We start from the raw sequence: 20,480 nt of genomic DNA, 5'->3' as shown, positions 1-20,480 counted from the left end.
CACCTGCAATAAGTATACCAATTAACACAGAGTGTTAGCCAAATAAGAACAAAAATAGTGTTTGTGGTCATCTATCCCTTTCTATACATCTGAGTAGCAGATCAACTCCAGGCAGTTATCCACAGTCTTGTAAACCTTCATATTCCTCCAATCGAAGGCAAAGATAACGGACTCTCTAACCTCAGCCAAGACAGTCCAAGTGGCATACAAAACCTCCAGTCCAAGATACATCCCGGAGACAATAGCCACTCAGGCAACTCTAGTGTTCCCCAAACTAGCATGTATCCTACTGAAACCTTTCAACCTTGTCTAACAGATTGTAATTTTCCAAGACACTAGAGAAAACTACAATTACACCACTACCCTAAAACGCCACAGACCCCATTCTCTGTTCAACCTGTAAACCTATATGCATGCTCAAAAGTGATCCTGGCCACAGCCATCTTCAACTTAGTCCCCTAATAAAGCCTGAATGGTCAGTGTGGACTATCATTAGAGGTGAACCAAATATCTGATCATTGCTGTGCACCATCACAGCAAAAGTAATTACTTCCCTTTCATTTTGTTTCCTCCCTGAACGCAAAGACATCTTTCAACCAGGTGGAATGGAAATTTTTTCTTGTGTAATCAGGCCTTTGGTCAATGCTCAGGAAATGGATTAGATTTGCCCCAATTCTCTGTCCAGTGAGGGCCCGGACAAAGTTGCCCTCAAACATGCTTCTTCTAATTCCTCATCATAGCACTTTTAGCTGTAAGCAAGAGTGTGAGCTCTGACATTTATGAAGGCGCCAAACACATAATATTGCTAAATGCCATTCTACTCTAAATTTTAAACTAATCCTTCTGCTTCATCATCCAATTTTTAAAAAAATCCAAGAGCATCTAACTTTCACGATAGTAGATTAACCATTTCAAAAAATAAGGGCGTAAGTTTTGTCCCACATATTAGCAAGCAATAGCCCTTGGCATGATCAGTGTCTGGATCCAAATATTTAGGGATAGTTGTAACTCACGGAAGCAAAATGGATCAGCAGAATGAGGACAGTCTTATAACACTTAATTTCTCATCAGTACTTTCACCGACATATCAATGACAGCCTATCAAAACAACTTATAATGCATAGCCCTTATTTTGAGACTTAATAAGACACTATATCAATGCAAGTTCTTTCTTCAACTTAGTTCCAAAATAGTAATTTCAAGAAGCCTCATCAGTTCTTTGAGTACCCGTAACAACTTGGGAGCATGTGACCTTGATGAAAAACATTTGTGTCAGCATGACATTTCACAAAACCCTGTGTTTGTCTTCAGCCAGTACGGCAGTACAGTAAAAAGGGAACTGGACAAGGACTCCAATCTCAATTATATCTCTCTTTCCTTTTAGCCAGACCAGCTGGCTTACATGGATTTTCAAAAAAAAACTGTGAAAGATACCACTAGACCTACCAGAGACATAACAGCACATAGAAGAAAAGAGACAAAGAGACGGCTGAAAGTTGGAAAGCAAAGGACAGGTGGAAAGGGAAGTTTCTCAAGATGGAAACATGAGTGTATTCCATAGGGATCTGGGTTAGCACTGCAGTTACGACCGAGGTGGGAGTAATGCACTGTTAATTCAGTCCCACGACTCCATAGGTCATAGAAGATTAGTAAGTTTTCTCACCTACTGGAAAAGTGCCAAATTAATCATTTCATTTATCCCCAGAATAAAGCATGCCAAACCAGATTTCTTTAAGCAACAAAATTAACTATTTATTAATAAATCAAGTTTTATATGATAATGAGATGAATCTATATGTATGAAAAGAATTGATATCTCTAATCTTCCTAACCCTCATGCATACACATACATTCAATTGTCAATGGTTAACCGGAGGAAAACGGAAATATTGACTTTACAATAGTTGCTTAGGAATAAATAAATAACTGGGATGTAACTTTTGGTAATATTTTCCTGGATCGTTGAGGTGTCCCAGAGTCGAATAGTCAGATATCACTCCAGGTGAAATTAATGAACAGACTACGTTGGGTAGGCGTTCAAGGTAGTTCGTATGCAGCAGGCGCCACACAGATTTTTCAGCAACAGGTCTATTTAAATTTTCAAGTAGCAGTCTGACAGTAGAAACTTTCTTGAGAGTTCAGGATCTTCCAAAAATACAAAAGTCAGCAGCAGCCTTCTCCACAGAGAACAGCAATTACAGAAGTCACACTTCAGACAGGAATTCTTGAATGGAGGCAACAGCAACCTGCCCCATCTGAAACACAGGCTTTCTTTCTCCAAAATAGTGTTTCTCCACAGAACAAAGAACAGTACAGCATAGGAACAGGCCATTTGGCCCTCCAAGCCTGCGCCGATCTTGATGCCTGCCTAAACTAAAGCCTTCTGCACTTCTGGGGTCTGTATCCCTCTATTCCCATCCTATTCATGTATTTGTCAAGATGCCTCTTAAACGTCTCTATGGTACCTGCTTCCACCACCTCCCCCGGCAACAAGTTCCAGGCACTCACCACCCTCTGTGTAAAGAACTTGCATCGCACATCCCCTCTAAACTTTGCCCCTCGCACCTTAAACCCATGTCCCCTAGTAACTGACTCTTCCACCCTGGGAAAAAGCTTCTGACTATCCACTCTGTCCATGCCGCTCATAACTTTGTAAACCTCTATCATATCGCCCCTCCACCTACGTCGTTCCAGTGAAAACAATCCGAGTTTATCCAACCTCTCCTCATAGCTAATGCCCTCCAGACCAGGCAACATCCTGGTAAACCTCTTCTGTACCCTCTCCAAAGCCTCCACGTCCTTCTGGTAGTGTGGCAACCAGGATTGCACGCAATATTCTAAGTGTGGCCTAACTAAAGTTCTGTACAGCTGCAGCATGACTTGCCAATTTTTATACTCTATGCCCCGACCGATGAAGGCAAGCATGCCGTATGCCTTCTTGACTACCTTATCCAACTGCGTTGCCACTTTCAGTGACCTGTGGACCTGTACGCCCAGATCTCTCTGCCTGTCAATACTCCCAAGGGTTCTGCCATTTACTGTATACTTCCCACCTGCATTAGATCTTCCAAAATGCATTACCTCACATTTGTCCGAATTAAACTCCATCTGCCATTTCTCCGCCCAAGTCTCCAACCGTGGCGCAGTGGCTAGCACCGCAGCCTCACAGCTCCAGGGACCCGGGTTCGATTCTGGGTACTGCCTGTGCGGAGTTTGCAAGTTCTCCTTGTGTCTGCGTGGGTTTTCGCCGGGTGCTCCGGTTTCCTCCCACATCCAAAGACTTGCAGGTGATAGGTAAATTGGCCGTTGTAAATTGCCCCTAGTGTAGGGAGGTGATAGGGAATATGGGATTACTGTAGGGTTAGAATAAATGGGTGGTTGTTGGTCAGCACAGACTCGGTGGGCCGAAGGGCCTGTTTCAGTGCTGTATCTCTAAATAAATATCCTGCTGCATCCTCTGACAATCCTCATCATTATCCTCAACTCCACCAACCTTTGTGTCGTCCGCAAACTTACTAATCAGACCAGCTACATTTTCATCCAAATCATTTATACATACTACAAACAGCAAAGGTCGCAGCACTGATCCCTGCGGAACACCACTAGTCACATCCTTCCATTCAGAAAAGCACCCTTCCACTGCTACCCTCTGTCTTCTATGACCGAGCCAGTTCTGTATCCATCTTGCCAGCTCCCCTCTGATCCCATGTGACTTCACCTTTTGTATCAGTCTGCCATGAGGGACCTTGTCAGAGTGTAGCAATTTCTCTTTTCTCTAGGTCTCTTCCTCTTTGATACAGGAATTATTTTTCGAGTGTGTATTTTCTGGGCTGTATTCCTGGCCAGTTTCCAGTGGTAACTCTTTCAGCTGCTCACAGCCCCAATTTCTTCTTTCACTGGCAAAATGGAACTGAAAGCCTTTTCAATAGCAGTCACACGACTATCGTAAGACCTTCAGGTTGCTTGGATACAAATTGCCCTGCAGCCTGGACTTCAAATACCACAAGTCTCTGCAGTCACTGTTCATAGAAAATAGCAACAGGTCTTAAAGTCATATAGCCTCCTAGTTTTTGTTTTAGAAAAAAACAAAACACTTATGATAATGCTCTTATTTAATGAATACTTTATGATTTGGATTTAGGAATTGCAGGAACAATATTGAAATATGCGCCTTTACGGTGTTGTCAGCATGTGAAAAATAGGTGAGAAAATTTGCAGGAGAACGTAGACAACGTCATATGATGGGCTGACTTGTGTCACATGTAGTTCAATGTAGAAATCTGAAGTAATACATTTAGGAAATAAGACAAGGGAAAGGAAATACACATTGAAGGACAAGATTTGAAATGGACTACAGGGGGAGAGAAATCTCGGCGTACAGGTACAAATCATTAAATGTGACAACACATGCAGGTAAAGCCATAACAAGGCCAATGGAATACTTGGCTTCATATCTAGAGGAAGCATTAGCACTTGATGTTAGTTAGGCCACAGTTATACTGTGTACACTTTTATGCTCTCCATTATGAAGATATAAAAGTAACGGAAAAGGGAAAACATAGATTAACGAAAAGGAAAGAGGAATTAAGAGAGCATTAAGCGGTTAGGCCTGTTTTCACTGCAAGTGACATTATGGGATGATCAGAGGCTGAAAGATTATTTAATGACAAGGTAATACAGTAATGAAAGGACATTTGTTACAGGGTAGTATCGTGGTTATGTTACTGGACTACAATCATGAGGCCTGGACTAATGACACAGCAGCTGGGGAGTTTAAATGTAATCAATTGAATAAAATTTGGAATAAAAAGCCAATTTTTAGTAATTGTGATGATGAAACTATCAGATTGTTGTAAAAACCCATCTCGGTTATTACTGTCCTTTAAGAGAAGGAAATCTGCTTTCTTTACCCAATCTGGCCTATATGTGACTCCAGACCCACAGCAATGAGGTTGACTCTTAACTGTCCTCTGCAATGGCCTAGCAAGTCACTCAGTTGTATTGAAAGTGGTTCACCACCACTTTCTCAAGGGCAATTAGGGATGGGCAATAAATCCTGACCTTGCCAGCGATTCCCACATCCAGTGAATGAATAATAAAAAAAAAAATCACAAAGCAAATTAATCCCAAGTTTAGAAAACAATTCTTTACAGAGGTGTCTTGAAAATGGAAATAGCTGCCACAAGCCAATGATCAATATATGCTGTTTGATAAATAATAGAGTCAGACTAAGTGCGTCATTCAGAGACTAACAGCTGTTTTCACTAAGGAGGATGCTGCCAATTTCACAGTAAAGGGGTAAGTAGTAAAGAAATTTGATAGGGCAAAAATAAAGTAGTACTTAAAAGATTTACAACATTCGAAGCAGAAAAGTCACCTGGTCCAGATGGGATGCATCCCAGTTTGCTAATTAAAATAAAGGTAGCTACAATCTTCCAATTCTCCTTAGATATAGTGTTATGATCATCTAATTTATGTTTTTTTTTTAATGGTTACCTTTAGTTTTGGGGCAATTAAATTGGTAAATGCAAGGTAATTGGAATTCAAAAGGTTGCAGGACCACCCAAGATATTTACACTGCAAAGGTTTTTGCAAGTGTACTTAGAGTCAGAGGGGTGAAAGTAATAAAACAGCAGGTGGACTCATTTAGTTGGAGAACTGGAGTCAGTAAATTTGAAGAGAATTGCCCCGTCTTTGTTAGCAATGTGACTTATCTATGTGGTTATCCAGAATCAGAGATGTTTTGGAGTTGGAAGTAATTAGCTTAAATTTCTATCTAGGACATCCCAGATGTACCACATTGAAGATAGATTATGCAGGGAGCTGTCTTTTGGTCAGGTGTTTTTATTGTGTTTTGCTCACGGAAAACCAGTTTCTGTTTGGAAGCAGCTTGAATCAGGCGGAGAATCAGCCAGAAGCTGAGAAGGAGCAGAGAGACCATCAGGAACCAGGGGTGTTTCTGATTTCAAGTATTTGGTAAGAGAAGCAAAAGTGACATGAGGAAAATCTTTTTCACACAGACAGTGGTTAAGGTCTGGAATGGACTGCTTGGGAATGCGATGGAGGCAGGTTCAATTGAAGCATTCAAAAGGGAATTAGACTGTTGTATGAAAAGGAAGAATGTGCAGGGTTATGGGGAGAAGGTGGAGGAATGGGACTGAGTGAATTGTTCTTTCGGAGAGCAGGTGTGGTCTCGATGGGCTGAATGGTCTCCTTCTGCACTGTAACAACGCTGTGATTTGAAAGAAGCCCATGCTCAGGCTGAGGTAACCCAAATTTATGAGGTGTTGAAGGAAAGTTGGAGGATTCACTGAGTTGAATGCTAGAGGAGGAATCCCCAAGAAACCTCACCACAGTAGATAGCTGGGAAACTAAGGAAAATTAAAGTGAATTCCTGAGAGCTGTAGTATGCTTCAAATTGGTCCCAGGAGAATTGAATGAACCTTCAAGATCCTGTAACATATATGGGAACTCATGGGTGAAGGTAAAAGTCAAATGGTAGTGTTCTTTTGAGATTTTAAGTTTAATGTATGTGATTACAAAATATGTTAAATTGGTCGTGCTTTCTTTGTTTAACTTTTGTACAGTGACGTTTCTATTATTTAAAAGATGAAATCCTGTGGCGTAATTCTTTCAGTAATAACTGGGAGTTTGAATTTCTTTGTAAAAAAAAATTACTGGTCTCTAATGAGATCGTAACAATCGGAATAGTGCCAGAGGACTGGAGGATTGCAAATAAACCCTGTTCAAAAAGAGGAAAAAGGATAAATCTGGCAACTACAGGCCAGTCAGCCCAATATAGGTGGTGGGGAAACCTTTAGTGACAATAATCTGGGCCAAAATTAATTGGCATGTGAAAAATATGGATTAACAATTGAAAGCCAGTCTGGGTTTTTTTTAAAGGCAAATCATGTTTGTTTTTCTTAATTAAGTTCTCTGATCAAATAGTGGAGAGGGTTGATGAGAGTGCGATTGGTGTTATGTACATGGACTTTGAAAAGGCAACACATAACAGACACACTAGCAAAATTGAAGTTTAAAGGGGTAGTGGCTGTGTTTATACATAATTGGCTAACAGAGACTACTGATGAATAGATGTTTTTCAGACTGGAGGGAAGGTGCAGCGGTGACCACCCCCCCCCCCCCCCCCCAACCCCCACGCCGATCTGCAGAGATCGGTGTTGGGACTAATGCTCTTTGATGCATTTTAATGACTTAGACTTGGGTATACAAGGCAGAATTTCATGGTTTGCAGATGACACAAAGCTGGGAAATATATTGAACAGTGAGGAGGACAGCAAGAAACTTCAGGAGGATGTAGACAAATTGGTGAAATGGGCAGACACATGGCACATGAAATTTACTGCTGAGAAATGTGAAGCGTTTGATTTTGGTTAGAACAATGAGGAGTGAATGTAAACTACATGGTGCAATTTTAAAGGGGGTGCAGAGATCTGATAGCGTACTGAAGTCTCTGAAGATGCAGGACAATTTAAGAAGGCTGTTAAACGAGCAAACTGGACTCAAAGCTCTATAGAGAGGTATAAAGTACAAAAGCAGGGAAGTCATGCTGAACCTTCATGAAACACTGGTTAGGAACCAGCTGGAGCAATGTATCCAATTCTGGGCATCAAATTTCAAGAAAGATGTCAAGGCCTTGGAGATGGTGCAGAAGAGATTTCAAAGAATGGCATCAGGGATAAAAGACTTGTTATGTGGAAACAAAAGAAATTGGGGTTGTTCCCCTTTACAGTATATCAAGGGAGATTTGACAGAGGTTTTCAAAATTAAGGAGGGTTTTGATAGTGTAAATTAGGAGAAAATGTTTCCAATGGCAGAAGGGTCATTAACCAAAGGACATAGATTTAAGATAATTAGCACAAGAACTAGAGGAAGATGAGGGGAAATTTGGAAAATAAAATTTACATTTCAAGTTATGATCTGGAATGTACTGCCTAAAAAGTTGGTGGAAGTTGATTCAATAATAACTTTCAAAAGGCAATTGGATAATTCAGAGTTCTGATGGAAGGTCACTGACCTGAAACGTTAACTGTTTCTCTCTACACAGATGCGGCCAGACCTGCTGAGTATTTCCAGCACTTCCTGTCTAGACCCATCATTTTGAACACTTCTATCAAATCTCCTCTCAACAGTCTCTTCTGCAAGGAGAACAACCCCAGCTTCTCTAATCTAAAGAGTGACGAGGGGACATGAAAAAACACTGGCAGGCAAGATCAAGGAAAATCCCAAGGCATTTTATAAGTGTATTAAGGGCAAGAGGATAACCAGGGAAAGAGTAGGGTCCATTAGGGACCAAAGTGGCAATCTGTGTGTGGAGCCAGAGGACATAGGTGAAGTTTTACATGATTACTTTTCATCTGCCTTCACTATGGAGAAGGACGATGTAGGTGTAGAGCTCAGGAAGGGGGATTGTGATATACTTAAACATATTAGCAGTGAAAGGGAGGAAGTATGAGCTGTTTTATCGGGATTAAAAGTAGATAAATCCCCAGGCCCAGATGAGATGTATCCCAGGCTATTATCTGAGGCAAGGGAGGAGATTGCAGGGGCTCTGACACAAATTTTCAAATCCTCTCTGGCTACAGGAGAGGTACCAGAGGATTGACTGACAGCAAAATGTGGTACCATTATTCAAGAAGGGTAGCAGCAGGGATAAACCAGGTAATTACAGGCCAGTGAGCCTAACATCAGTGGTAGGGAAACTATTGGAAAAAATTTTGAGAGACAGGATTAATCTCCACTTGGAGAGGCAGGGATTAATCAGGGATAGTCAGCATGGCTTTGCCAGGAGGAAATAGTGTCTAACTAACTTGATTGAATTTTTCGAGGTGGTGACTAGATGTGTAGATGAGGGTAAAGCAGTTGATGTAGTCTACATGGACTTCAGTAAGGCCTTTGATAAGGTCCCACATGGGAGATTGGATAAGAAGTTAAGAGCCCATGGGATCCAGGGCAATTTGGCAAATTGGATCCAAAATAGGCTTAGCGGCAGGAGGCAGGTGGTGATGGTCGAGGGTTATTTTTGTGAGTGGAAGCCTGTGACCAGTGGTGTACCGCAGGGATCAGTGCTGGGACCCTTGCTGTTTATAGTGTACATTAATGATTTAGATGTGAATATGGGAGGTATGATCAGTAAGTTCGCAGATGACACGAAAATTGGTGGTGTCATTAAAAAGTGAGGAGGAAAGTCTTAGATGACAGGACGATATAGATGGGCAGAGCAGTGGCAAATGGAATTTAATCCTGAGAAGTGTGAGGTGATGCATTTTGGGAGGACACACAAGGCAAGGGAATATACAATGGATGGTAGGACTCTAGGAAGTACAGAGGGACCTTGGTGTACTTGTCCATCACTGACGGCAGCAGCACAGGTGGATAAGGTGATTAGGAAGGCATATGGGATACTTGCCTTTATTAGCCGAGGCATAGAAACATAGAAAATAGGAGCAGGAGTAGGCCATTTGATCCTTCGTGCCTTCTCCGCCATTCATTATGATCATGGCTGATCATCCAACTCAGTAGCCTGTTCCGGCTTTCGCCCCATACCCTTTGATCCCTTTAGACCCAAGAGCTATATCTAACTCCTTCTTGAAAACATTCAATGTTTGGGCCTCAACTGCTTTCTGTGGTAGCAAATTCCACAGGCTCACCACTCTCTGGGTGAAGAAATTTCTCCCCATCTCAGTCCTGAAAGGTTTACCCCGTATCCTTAGATCCTTATATCCTGCATAGAATATGAGAGCAGGGAGTTTATGATGGAGCTGTATAAAACACTAGTTAGGCCACAGCTGGAGTACTGTGTACAGTCCTGGGCACCACACTATAGAAAGGAAGTGATTGCACTGGAGAAAGTGCAGAGGAGATTCACCAGGATGTTACCTGGACTGGAGCATTTCAGCTATGACGAGAGACTGAAAAGGTTAGGGTTGTTTTCCTTAGAGCAGAGAAGGCTGAAAGGGGACATGATTGAGCTATACAAAATTGAGGGGCATTGATAGGTTAGATAGGAAGAATTTTTTTCCGTAGCAGAGGGTTCAATAACCAGGGGGTGTAGATTTAAGGTCAGGGGCAGGAGGTTTAGATGGGAATTCAGGGAAAAAAAATTTCACCCAGAGGGTGGTTGGAATCTGGAATGCACTGCCTGAAGAGGTGGTAGAGGCAGGAACCCTCAGAACATTTAAGTATTTATATGAGCACTTGAAACACCATAGCATACAAGGCTACGGGCCAAATTCTGGAAAATGGGATTCGAATAGTTAGGTGCTTGATGGCCGGCACAGACACAATGGGCCGAAAGGCCTATTTCTGTGCTGTATAACTCTATCCATGTAACTCAAGTCCCTGGAACCATTCTCCCAAATCTTTTTTACACCCTCTCATTCTTCCTAAGGTGCAGTGTCCAGAATTGTACGCAATACCCCAGTTTAGGCTGAACCAGTGTTCTGTAAACGTTCACCATAACTTCCTTCCTTCTTGCACTCTATGCCTCTATTTATAAGTGTAATTTATAGGCGCGTATTCCATTGTCTCTCGAGATAAGGAGGCCCAAAAGAAAAAAAATTATAAATGGTACTGAATGGCAGAGCAGGCTCGAGGGACCGTATGGTCTACTCCTGCTCCTATTTCTTCTGTTCTTAGAAAGTCCAAGATTTCATATGCCTTTTTAACCACGTTCTGAACCTACCCTTCAGGTTCAATGATGCCTGTACACATACCCCCAGGTGTCTGTTTCTGAACCCCCTTTAGAATTATCCTCTTTATTTTGTAATGTTTCTCCTCATTCTTCCTAGCAAAATGCATCACTTTGCACTTCTCTGCATTAAATTTCATCTTCCACCAGCTTGTCTACATCCTCGAAGTCTGTCACGACCACCTTCATTGTTCCAAGTTCTGTCATCTGCAAGTTTTGAAATGATGCTCTGTACACCCAAATCTAAGTCATTTATATACATCTAGAGAAGTAGCAGTCCTAGTACCAATTCCTGGGGAACATCACTGTATACTTTCCTCCAGGAAAAAAACACCGTTCACTCCTGCTGTTTCCTGTCACAGCCAATTTCTTTCTCATGTTGCCACTGTCCCTCTTATTCCATGGGCTTCAACTTTTCTGGCAAACTTATTATGTGGCACTTTATCCAATGAATTTTGGAAGTTCATATACACATCAAGCACATTACCATCAAAAAACTCAACCAAGTCACCGTACCTTAGAAAGAATATATTAGTTTTTCAAGGAGCTAAGTACAGATTCATCAAAATGTTATGACGCAAAGGGATAGATTAGGAGGGATTACATGAATTTTGCTAGTACTCCCTGGAATATAGACAAAGGGGGAATTTGTTTTTTTTTAGGATTTTTGAAAGGAATTGATGCAGAAACCTTTTACATGGTGGGGGAGTATAGGACAAGGGAGCATAACTTATAAATCAGAGCCAAGCCATTTTGGTGAGAAGTTAGGAAACACTTCTTCACACAAAGGGTGTTAGAAGTGTGGAAATTTCTCCCACACAAAGCAAATGCTAGCTCAATTTATTTTAAATCTACAAGCAGTAGAATTTTAAGTCAAGGGATATGGAGCCAATGCAGGCAGGATGGAGTTTAGGTGCAGATAAATCATCTCACTGAAAGGCAGAACCAGCTCGAGGGCCTGAATGGCCTCTGTTGCCTATTAAAGGTTGGGGGGGGGGGGGGGGGGGGGGTGTCCTGTTACAGGGTCCGTAACTGACCTGGTGCACAATATGTTTGCAGTATTATCACGATTAAGAACGTATTTATTCAGCTGTGTTTGCATCAAAAAGGTAGGTCACATCTTTAAAAGAAAGTGACTGAGGGGCTATTCTGGTGAGTGATAGAATACCGGGGTCTTCAGTGTGAGGACGGGCCCGCAGAGCGACATCCTTAATGATTTGGTCACTGCTTTCTGGCTGCCTCCAACCTCAAGCCGCCGCTGTTTTATGGAGGACAAGTTGGTACGAGTCGGGCCTGCTGGGAAAACAGATTCTGACAACTCCAAGCCCGAAACCGGGCTGAGGGAGTAATGATGAAGGCTCTTACCTGCGCCCCGCTTCCACAACAAGCTCCTTAACTCAGCACCACTCACTTTCAAACCGGCAGCACACATACACACACTCCCCGCTGCTGGAGTATCGCGAGAACCTGAAATAAGACGTTGTGCTCCGCAAGGTATCGCGCATGCGTCTGAGCACTAAGCCGGCGGGGGCGCGCGGCGTGAATGGGGGTCGGTGAGAGTGAGCCGTGCTGTTGTGAGCGGAAGTGGGCGGGTGCTGAACGAAGGGTGGCAAACCCTGGGCAATCAACTGAGGATTAGTAGGTGCTAAATTAGACGAGGCGGCAAATGCATCGCAGCCTAACTTCTGCTGCCTTTGCCACCAATTAAAAAATCGTTTTAGAATTAGTATAGGCATCCATCTGTACTAATATGAACTAATTTTTTTTTCTTTGGCCTCCTTGTCTCGGGAGACAATGGGTAAGCGCCTGGAGGTGGTCAGTGGTTTGTGAAACAGCGCCTGGAGTGGCTATAAAGGCCAATACTAGAGTGACAGACTCTTCCACAGGTGCTGCAGAAAAAATTGGTTGTCGGATCTGTTACACTGTTGGCTCTCCCCTTGCGCTTCTGTCTTTTTTCCTGCCAACTGCTAAGTCTCTTCGACTCGCCACACTTTAGCCCCGCCTTTATGGCTGCCCGCCAGCTCTGGCGATCGCTGGCATATGACTCACACGACTTGTGATCAATGTTACAGGACTTCATGTCGCGTTTGCAGATGTCTTTAAAGCGGGGACATGGACGGCCGGTGGGTCTGATACCAGTGGCGAGCTCGCTGTACAATGCGTCCTTGGGGATCGTGCCATCTTCCATGCGGCTCACATGGCCAAGCCATCTCAAGCGCCGCTAACTCAGTAGTGTGTATAAGCTGGGGATGTTGGCCGCCTCGAGGACTTCTGTGTTGGAGATGCGGTCCTGCCACCTGATGCCAAGTATTCTCCGGAGGCAGCGAAGGTGGAATGAATTGAGACGTCACTCTTGGCTGACATACGTTGTCCAGGCCTCGCTGCCGTAGTGCAAGGTACTGAGGACACAGGCTTGATACACTCGGACTTTTGTGTTCCGTGTCAGTGCATCATTTTCCTGCACTCTCTTGGCCAGTCTGGACATAGCAGTGGAAGTCTTTCCCATGCGCTTGTTGATTTCTGCATCTAGAGACAGGTTACTGGTGATATTTGAGCCGAGGTAGGTGAACTCTTGAACCACTTCCAGAGCGTGGTCGCCACTGAATTGTGCTCAAGTTGACATTCAGTTTTCTGGACGCCTAGGCCACACTTCTCTACCGGACAAAATTGTAAAGTACAGCTGGTGATACTCTGATCTTCTGTCCTGTTGTCTACATCATCCAGAGCGTCTGCGGCCATGGCGAACGGTAAGTCCAGTGCAGAGAGGAAGGAGCAGCGGAACCCTTGGGTAATAAGATGTAGTACCGAGGGGAAGCATTGAGAAAAACCCCGAACACGTAAAAAGCCACGACCCGGCCCCAGTTGACTCCATCGCGGAACGGCTCCTCAGCCACAACTTCAAAGCGCCCGCGGGAGATGTGCGGCTCGTAGTGTATCTGCAGTGCAATGTTGGCGAATTCCTGCTGGTACTGGCGCCCGAGGCTGTCGCCCACCTCCCGGAGGACGCAGATGAGCTTTCCCGGCGTCGATGGGGGAAACTGATGAAATGTTTTATTACCTGCACCTCCTTTTTCCCCTTCCCAGCTCCCCCCTCCCAGCTCATCTCCCCCGCACCCTCTTCCCCCACCCCTCCCCCCCTCGCAACCCCTTCCCAGCTCCCCCCTTGCACCATCTTCCCCCTGCATCCCCCTCGTATCCCCTTCCCACCACCCCTCGCACCCCCTCCTCCCACCGACATCCACCAATCCCTGAGCAGGGGCCCTAACAACCCCACTGCCTTGTGGGCGTCTTGGGAGAGTCCAAGGCTAAGGCAGTAAACCCTAACAAAAAATCTGGAGCGGAACCCCGTAGGCAGTCATGTGTCACCTTTGGCATGTTTCCGGCAGTTCATGCAGCCATACCGGTGCTAAACGTCGTGCTCGGCCCTCCTTTGGACCCCACCAGAAAGGCCGAGAGGGGGGTTTTGACGCTTGGGCAACTCACAACCTCCATACATTCACCCAGGCATGCGCCATGGAGACGTCACTCCATAGTCGCCTCACAGCGACCTAAACAACACGGAAGGCAGCAGTTAGGGGTTGTAAGTCCAGCTCAATTGGCGTAGAGATTGGGCGCCACGGGTTGCCTTTTCGGTGGGAGAGGTCATCGCACCTCACTGGACAGCTACTGCCTGCCTCAAACCGGGCAGCCCTCAGTCAGTAAGGGTCTGTCCCGCCACAGTCCATCTGCTTCAATGGGTGCTTGGAGCTCAGGGTCATTGCCCGAAAAGCGGACTGCTACACCGCACCAAACAGCACGAAAAAAGGAAAGAAGATACCAGCCCTTCGTTTTGCAAGCTAGAACGTCAGAACTATGTGTCCTGGCCTGTCGGAAGACCTTACACAAATCAACGATTCTCAGAAGACCGCCATCATTAACAACGAGCTCAGTAGACTCAATGTGGACATTGCAGCACTTCAAGAGACACACCTCCCTGCGAGCGGATCTCTAACAGAGCAAGACTACACCTTCTTCTGGCAGGGTAGGGATCCTGAAGAACCAAGACAGCATGGAGTGGGCTTCGCCATCAGAAACTCCTTGCTCAGCATGATAGAGCCTCCTTCAAATAGCTCAGAACGCATACTGTCCATCCGACTGCTCACCTCCTCTGGTCCAGTACACCTACTCAGCATCTATGCTCCAACAATCTGCTCCCCACCTGAAGCTAAAGACCAGTTCTCCGAGGAACTCCATAATATCATTAGTAGCATCCCCAACACCGAACATCTGTTCCTGCTGGGGGGCTTTAATGCCAGGGTTGGGGCCGCCCATGACTCATGGCCCTCCTGCCTTGGGCGCTATGGCATTGGAAGGATGAATGAGAATGGACAGAGACTGCTTGAGTTGTGTACCTAGCATAACCTCTGCATCACCAACTCGTTCTTTCACACTGAACTAAATTATACAAGTTTAAAATCCTTGAAGGTGACAGGACAAATTGAGAACAAAGTGACTCCTGACAAAGCAGCGGCCCGTTGATGTCATCAGAACAATCCAAGATGCGCACATGCACAGCCTACATCTTGCCAGGACTGAGTGATGCATGCGTGGGAGGATGTCATCGAGCAGCGTCATCGCTTATCCGCGCCTGGTCCATCTTCGTGCATGCGCATGCATGATAAATCATCGGGTATCCAGCCCCCCACTCGACTGGAGGGAGCGGCTGAAGCTCAATCCCCATCACTCGCTCCCCCCCACTTGCTGCTCTCCCCCCTTGGCAACTCGCACCAGACCTCGCTGTTCCCCCACCCCCACTCCCCTGGATGATTGTTCCCTGCTCCTCGCCACCCGGTTCTCCAGCCGCTCGCTCCCACTTCCCCACTCCCCACCCCCCTCGCCACCCTGCTCTCCAGCCACTCACTCCCCTCTTCCCCGCTCCCCCTCCAGCCGCTAGCACTAGGCCACACCACTTCCTTCCTCTTGACCACTTGCTCCTACGTCGCCCCGTCACCCCTTGCGGCCCACTTTGCTTCTTTGGGTGGCGCATGGAGAACGATCAAACGTGGGAGCGCATGGCCAAGAGGAGGGAAGCAGCGCGGCCTATAACTAGCAGCTGGAGGGGTGGGAGTGGGGAATGAATGGCTGGAGAGTGGGGTGGCACGAAGCAAGGAGTGAGGAACAGTCTGGCGGGGTGTGAGGGGGAGCAGTGAAGTCTGGAGTGAGCTGCTGAGGGGGGGAAGCGACCGGTGAGGAGGAGGGAGGAAGGGGAGAAAGCGAGTTGCTGAGAGGGGAGAGCGGCCAGTGGGGCAGGAGATGGTAGCTACGTTCGGTTGAAATCAGTCATATAAAATGTGGATAACGAATTGGCAACACATTTTATACTCTGCCTGACTTTCTTCTCCATCGATCGGGGTGCCAATTCACTATCTCCCAAAAGTGTCAGAATGTAGAAATTCTATCATTAAATTCCTTTTGTATTCAATAAGATTCCTAGAATATTCAATGTATCTGAGGATTACAGTTAGTATCCTATACTACATATTAGTATATTACTGAGCTTCCCATCCAACTTAATGTAAAGTTAATCTAAAAGCAAAATACTGTGGATTCTGGAAATCTGGAATAAAAACAGAAAGTGCTGGAAAAACTCAGCAGGTGTGGTAGCATCAATGGAGAGAGAAGCAGAGTTAATATTTCAGGTCAGTGACCCTTCTTCAGAACATTATTAATGTAAGGTTAGTTTGCTAGAACAATCTAGCCATAAGCATTTCTTGGGGTAAATTGAGCAGCGCCATCTTTAATCCTGGCAGCTGCCTGAACGTCAGACACTGACGTTCCAGTGGAAGAGGCTGCATTTGCGCATGTGCATGTATTGTGCCACCAAGTGGTTGCGTTGTCAGCAAATGCAGCCAATTGAGAATGTTGTTAAAACAGCAGATAGGATCCTTGGCTTTATTAATGGAGGAAAAGCATACAAAAGCCAGGGAGTTATGCTAAACCTTTATAAAAGATTAGGCCTCAGCTAGAGTATTGTGTTAATTCTAGGCACCACATTTCAGAAAGAAGGGCAAGCCCATGGAGCGGGAGCAAAATAGATTTGTTAGAATGGTTGGAGGGATAAGAGAGACTTCAGTTATGTGGATAGACTGGAGAAGCTGGAGCTGCACTACTTAAAGTGGATAGTTTAAGGGAAGATTTGATGGAGGTGTTCAAAATCATGAATGGTTTGTTGGTGTAGATAAGGAGAAACTGTTTCCGGTAGCAGAAGGGTCAGTAACCAGAGGACACAGATTCATGGTGATTGGCTAAAAAACAAGAGGGGACATGAGGAAACATTTGTTTTAAACAAGGCAAGTTGCTGTGGCCTGGAATGCACTACCTGAAAGGGTGGTGTAAGCAGATTCAATAGTAACATTCGAAAGAGAATCGGAGAAATACTTGAAGCGGAAAAAAATTACAGGGCTGTACGGAAAGAACAGGGAGTGAGAGTAACTGGATAACTCAACAACAAGCTGGCGCAGGCAGGATGGGCCAAATGGTCTCTGTGCTGTATCATTCTACGAGTTTATATTTCTTTCTGATAAGGCACAGAAGTAAAAGACTGCATTTAAAATAGGAGCAAGAGTAGGTCAGTCAGCCCCTCAAGCCTGCTCCATCATTCAATTAGATCATGGCTGGTTTGTACCTTAACTTCATCTACTCACCTTAGTTCCGTAACTTCTAATGTGCTTGTGTAAGAAAAATCTATCAATCTCAGTTTTTAAAATTTCAATTGACCTCGTCTCAACAGCTTTTTGAGCCAGATTTCCTCTACCATTTGTACCCTACATAACAAAAGTGACTACACTTCAAAAGTACTTCATTGGCTTTAAAACACTTTGGGACAATCTGTGATTGTGAAAGGCACTATAGAAATGCAAGTCTTTTATTTTGAATAAGTGCTTCCTGACATCATCCCTGAATCACCTAGCTCTACTTTTAAGGTTATGCTCCCTTGTTCTGGGCTCTTCTACCAGAGGAAATAGTTTCTCTTTATCCTCAAAGAGCTATGGATGTTCAGTCATTGAGTATATTCAAGGCTGAGATCAACAGATATTTGAACTCTAAGGGAATCAAGGAATATGGGGATCAGGTGGGAAATTGGATTTGAGGTTAAAGATCAGCTATGATCTTACTGAATAGCAGAGCAGGTTGGAGGAGCCGTATGGCCTACTCCTCATATTTCTTATGTACCCTAAGAACTCCATTAATCATCTTAAACACCTCAATTAGATCATCACTTAATCTTATATACTAAAGCGAATAAATAACCTATCCTCATAATTTAACCCTTTTTGCCCTGGTATCATACTGGTGAATCTGTGCTGCAACCACTGCAAGGCCAATATTTCCTTCCTGAAGTGCAATGCCCAGAACCGAACTTAAATGGGATTTAGCCACAGCTGTAAATAACTGTAACATAACTTCCACCCTTCTGTATTCCAGCTCCATTGAGATAAAAGCCAGCATTCCATTAGCCTTTTTTTTTGTACAAAGAAATTAAGGGAAGTTGCTTGGACTGCCAGAAAGTAGAAAGTGGTGTCTCGCTGAGATCCATTCAGTGACATGTTGTTCACTCGATGCAGAAATAGAAAGAAAGACTTGGATTTTGAAAGTCCCTTTCACAACTTCAGGATATCCCAAAGCACATTACAGCTAACGAAATGATTTTGAAATATCATCACTGTTAGGAAAAGCAGCAGCCAATTTATACACAGCAAGCTCCCTTAAACAGTAATCAGATAACTTCCTAGACCATCTGTTTTAGGTGTTGGTTGAGAGATTAATGTTTGCCAGGACACCAGGAGAACTACCCTGCTCTACTTGGAATAGTGCAGTAGGATTGTTTATGTCCCCCTAAGAAGGCAGGCTTGACGTATCATCCAAAAGATGGCATCTCCGACAGTGCACTATTCCCTCAGTATTTCACAGAAGTGCCGGCCTAGATATGTGCTTGGCTTTCTGGAGTCAAGCTTGAACCCATAACCTAATGTTTTAAGTGAGAGTGCTACCATTGAGCCAATGCTGACAACTAGAATGATTTGGACTTGGGAATTGGTGGCATGATGTTGAAGTTTGGAGATGATACCAAAATGGGGTGGCATAGCTAATATTGTGGAGGACCGTTTCCATGGGTCCCTAGCCAGGTAGTGAATCTGGCTGGATGTCAGGAGGTACCAAAGGAAGTTCTGTTTAAATGTGGCCCTGCCATTAGGGCATGTAATCCCCAACCTGTACTGGGCCTGCGTGCATCTTTCCACACACCCGCCCCTTACACAGACGCCACCTTAATCAAGGCCGCCTATTGTTTTAATTTCAATTCAAGGCTTATATAGTTTTATGCTACTAAGATGAAAGTGAAATGATTCAGCACACAATGACTGGTAGATGGAGCCTCTTATTTAAAAAAATTATAATTGAGGGAAGTTCATTTATTGTCTATTACGGAACATGCGCTGATCCTTTTAATGGTCTATGAACACATGAGCATGATAAGAACATCTTTGTTTCTTCGTCTGTTTTATTTGTAACATATTTGCTTTATGGTATTTTCATTTTATTTTAAAAGTGATTATTTTGCTACTTTTCAGACTGTTCATTTTAAAATCAGTGAGAACAGCATTTTCAGTAATTTTAGTGCAGTTATTTCCCAGAAAGGGTAGATTGGATGATGAGAAATGTGGTACCTTTACTTTTTTTCTTTCACCCATACTTTAATTCACCTATCTTCCATTATTACTTATATTTACATCATCTATGTGTTGCATGATTCTATGATTCTACAATTCAATGAGACAGGTTCCCAGGCCATCAGCAGTTGCATTAGATGGATCCAAGAAGACCCAGCCATCAATCTACCTTCCCTTGCTGTGAGGCATTGCCACAGCTCTGCTCGATAGTTCTTCAATATGACACAGCAGAGATTGTGAACATACTTTGAGGTAATCACAGGTACTTATGCTGCATGTACCTCCATGTGCATCTTGTTTTTAATCGATTGATTCCTTCTCCATGGTTGCTCCCTATCTCCATTTGGAAACTTTTCCTTGGCTCAAATTGAAATCGACAAAGAAAAAAAAACACATGTTGGGATGGGACAGGTGTAGATGGCACTATTTTCTCTCTGAATTGGAATACCATTGCAAAATCTTCTGACTTGCAACAAAAAATAATGAAACTTCATCATGGAGGATACAGCAACGATTTACATTTATGCGTAGAGCTCCTCATAAAGATAAATATCTCACTGGGCTATACTGGGGCAAGAGGTGACATCAAGCTGGAAGTATAAACATTTGGTGGGGGTGGGGGGAGTGGCGGGGAGGTGTGCAGACTGAAGACAAAAAATTGGATGTTATTTGGATTGGAGAACAGTTGGAAGTGAACAGTTCCCAGGAATCAGTGTTTGGCTCTCTTGTTTTTGGTATATGTAGCTGCTTTGAAATTGGATATAGGGAGCACAATAACAAAATTTGCTAATAACACAAAGTACAGGATTTGGCAAAAGCAGGGAGGACTGCACAAGACTTCAAGCAATTTATACAGTCTAGCGGAATGGGCAGACATGTGGTAGATTACCAATTACTGCCTCGTTTCCAACCTCCCTTTTGTCACCTCCCAGCTCTTTGCATATCTCTCCTGTAACTCCTTGTTTGATTCCTTCCAGTGTATTCAATTTATGCAATTTTCACAGCCCTAACACAAGCCACAAATTACATCCTCTGTGCCTCAGTGCATTATCCTTCTTCAT

At 44.1% G+C, this 20,480-nt stretch overlaps 1 protein-coding gene across 1 annotated transcript in view; it reads right to left on the bottom strand.

Annotated features, from left to right (window-relative positions):
- anapc4 (anaphase promoting complex subunit 4) overlaps positions 1–12,164 on the bottom strand; it is a 148,659-nt gene extending 136,495 nt beyond the window's left edge. Inside the window, exon 1 of the mRNA XM_068037245.1 lies at positions 12,077–12,164. The gene's annotated coding sequence lies outside the window, so the exon portion shown is untranslated. The remainder of the gene's footprint in view (positions 1–12,076) is intronic.
- Positions 12,165–20,480: the final 8,316 nt, after the last annotated feature.

The sequence above is a fragment of the Heterodontus francisci genome, chromosome 1, assembly GCF_036365525.1.
Source record: "Heterodontus francisci isolate sHetFra1 chromosome 1, sHetFra1.hap1, whole genome shotgun sequence".
In the NCBI taxonomy this organism is placed as follows: domain Eukaryota; kingdom Metazoa; phylum Chordata; class Chondrichthyes; order Heterodontiformes; family Heterodontidae; genus Heterodontus; species Heterodontus francisci.
The sequence above is the reverse complement of the archived record's forward strand: the minus strand, read 5'-3'. Positions and strand labels throughout refer to the sequence as shown.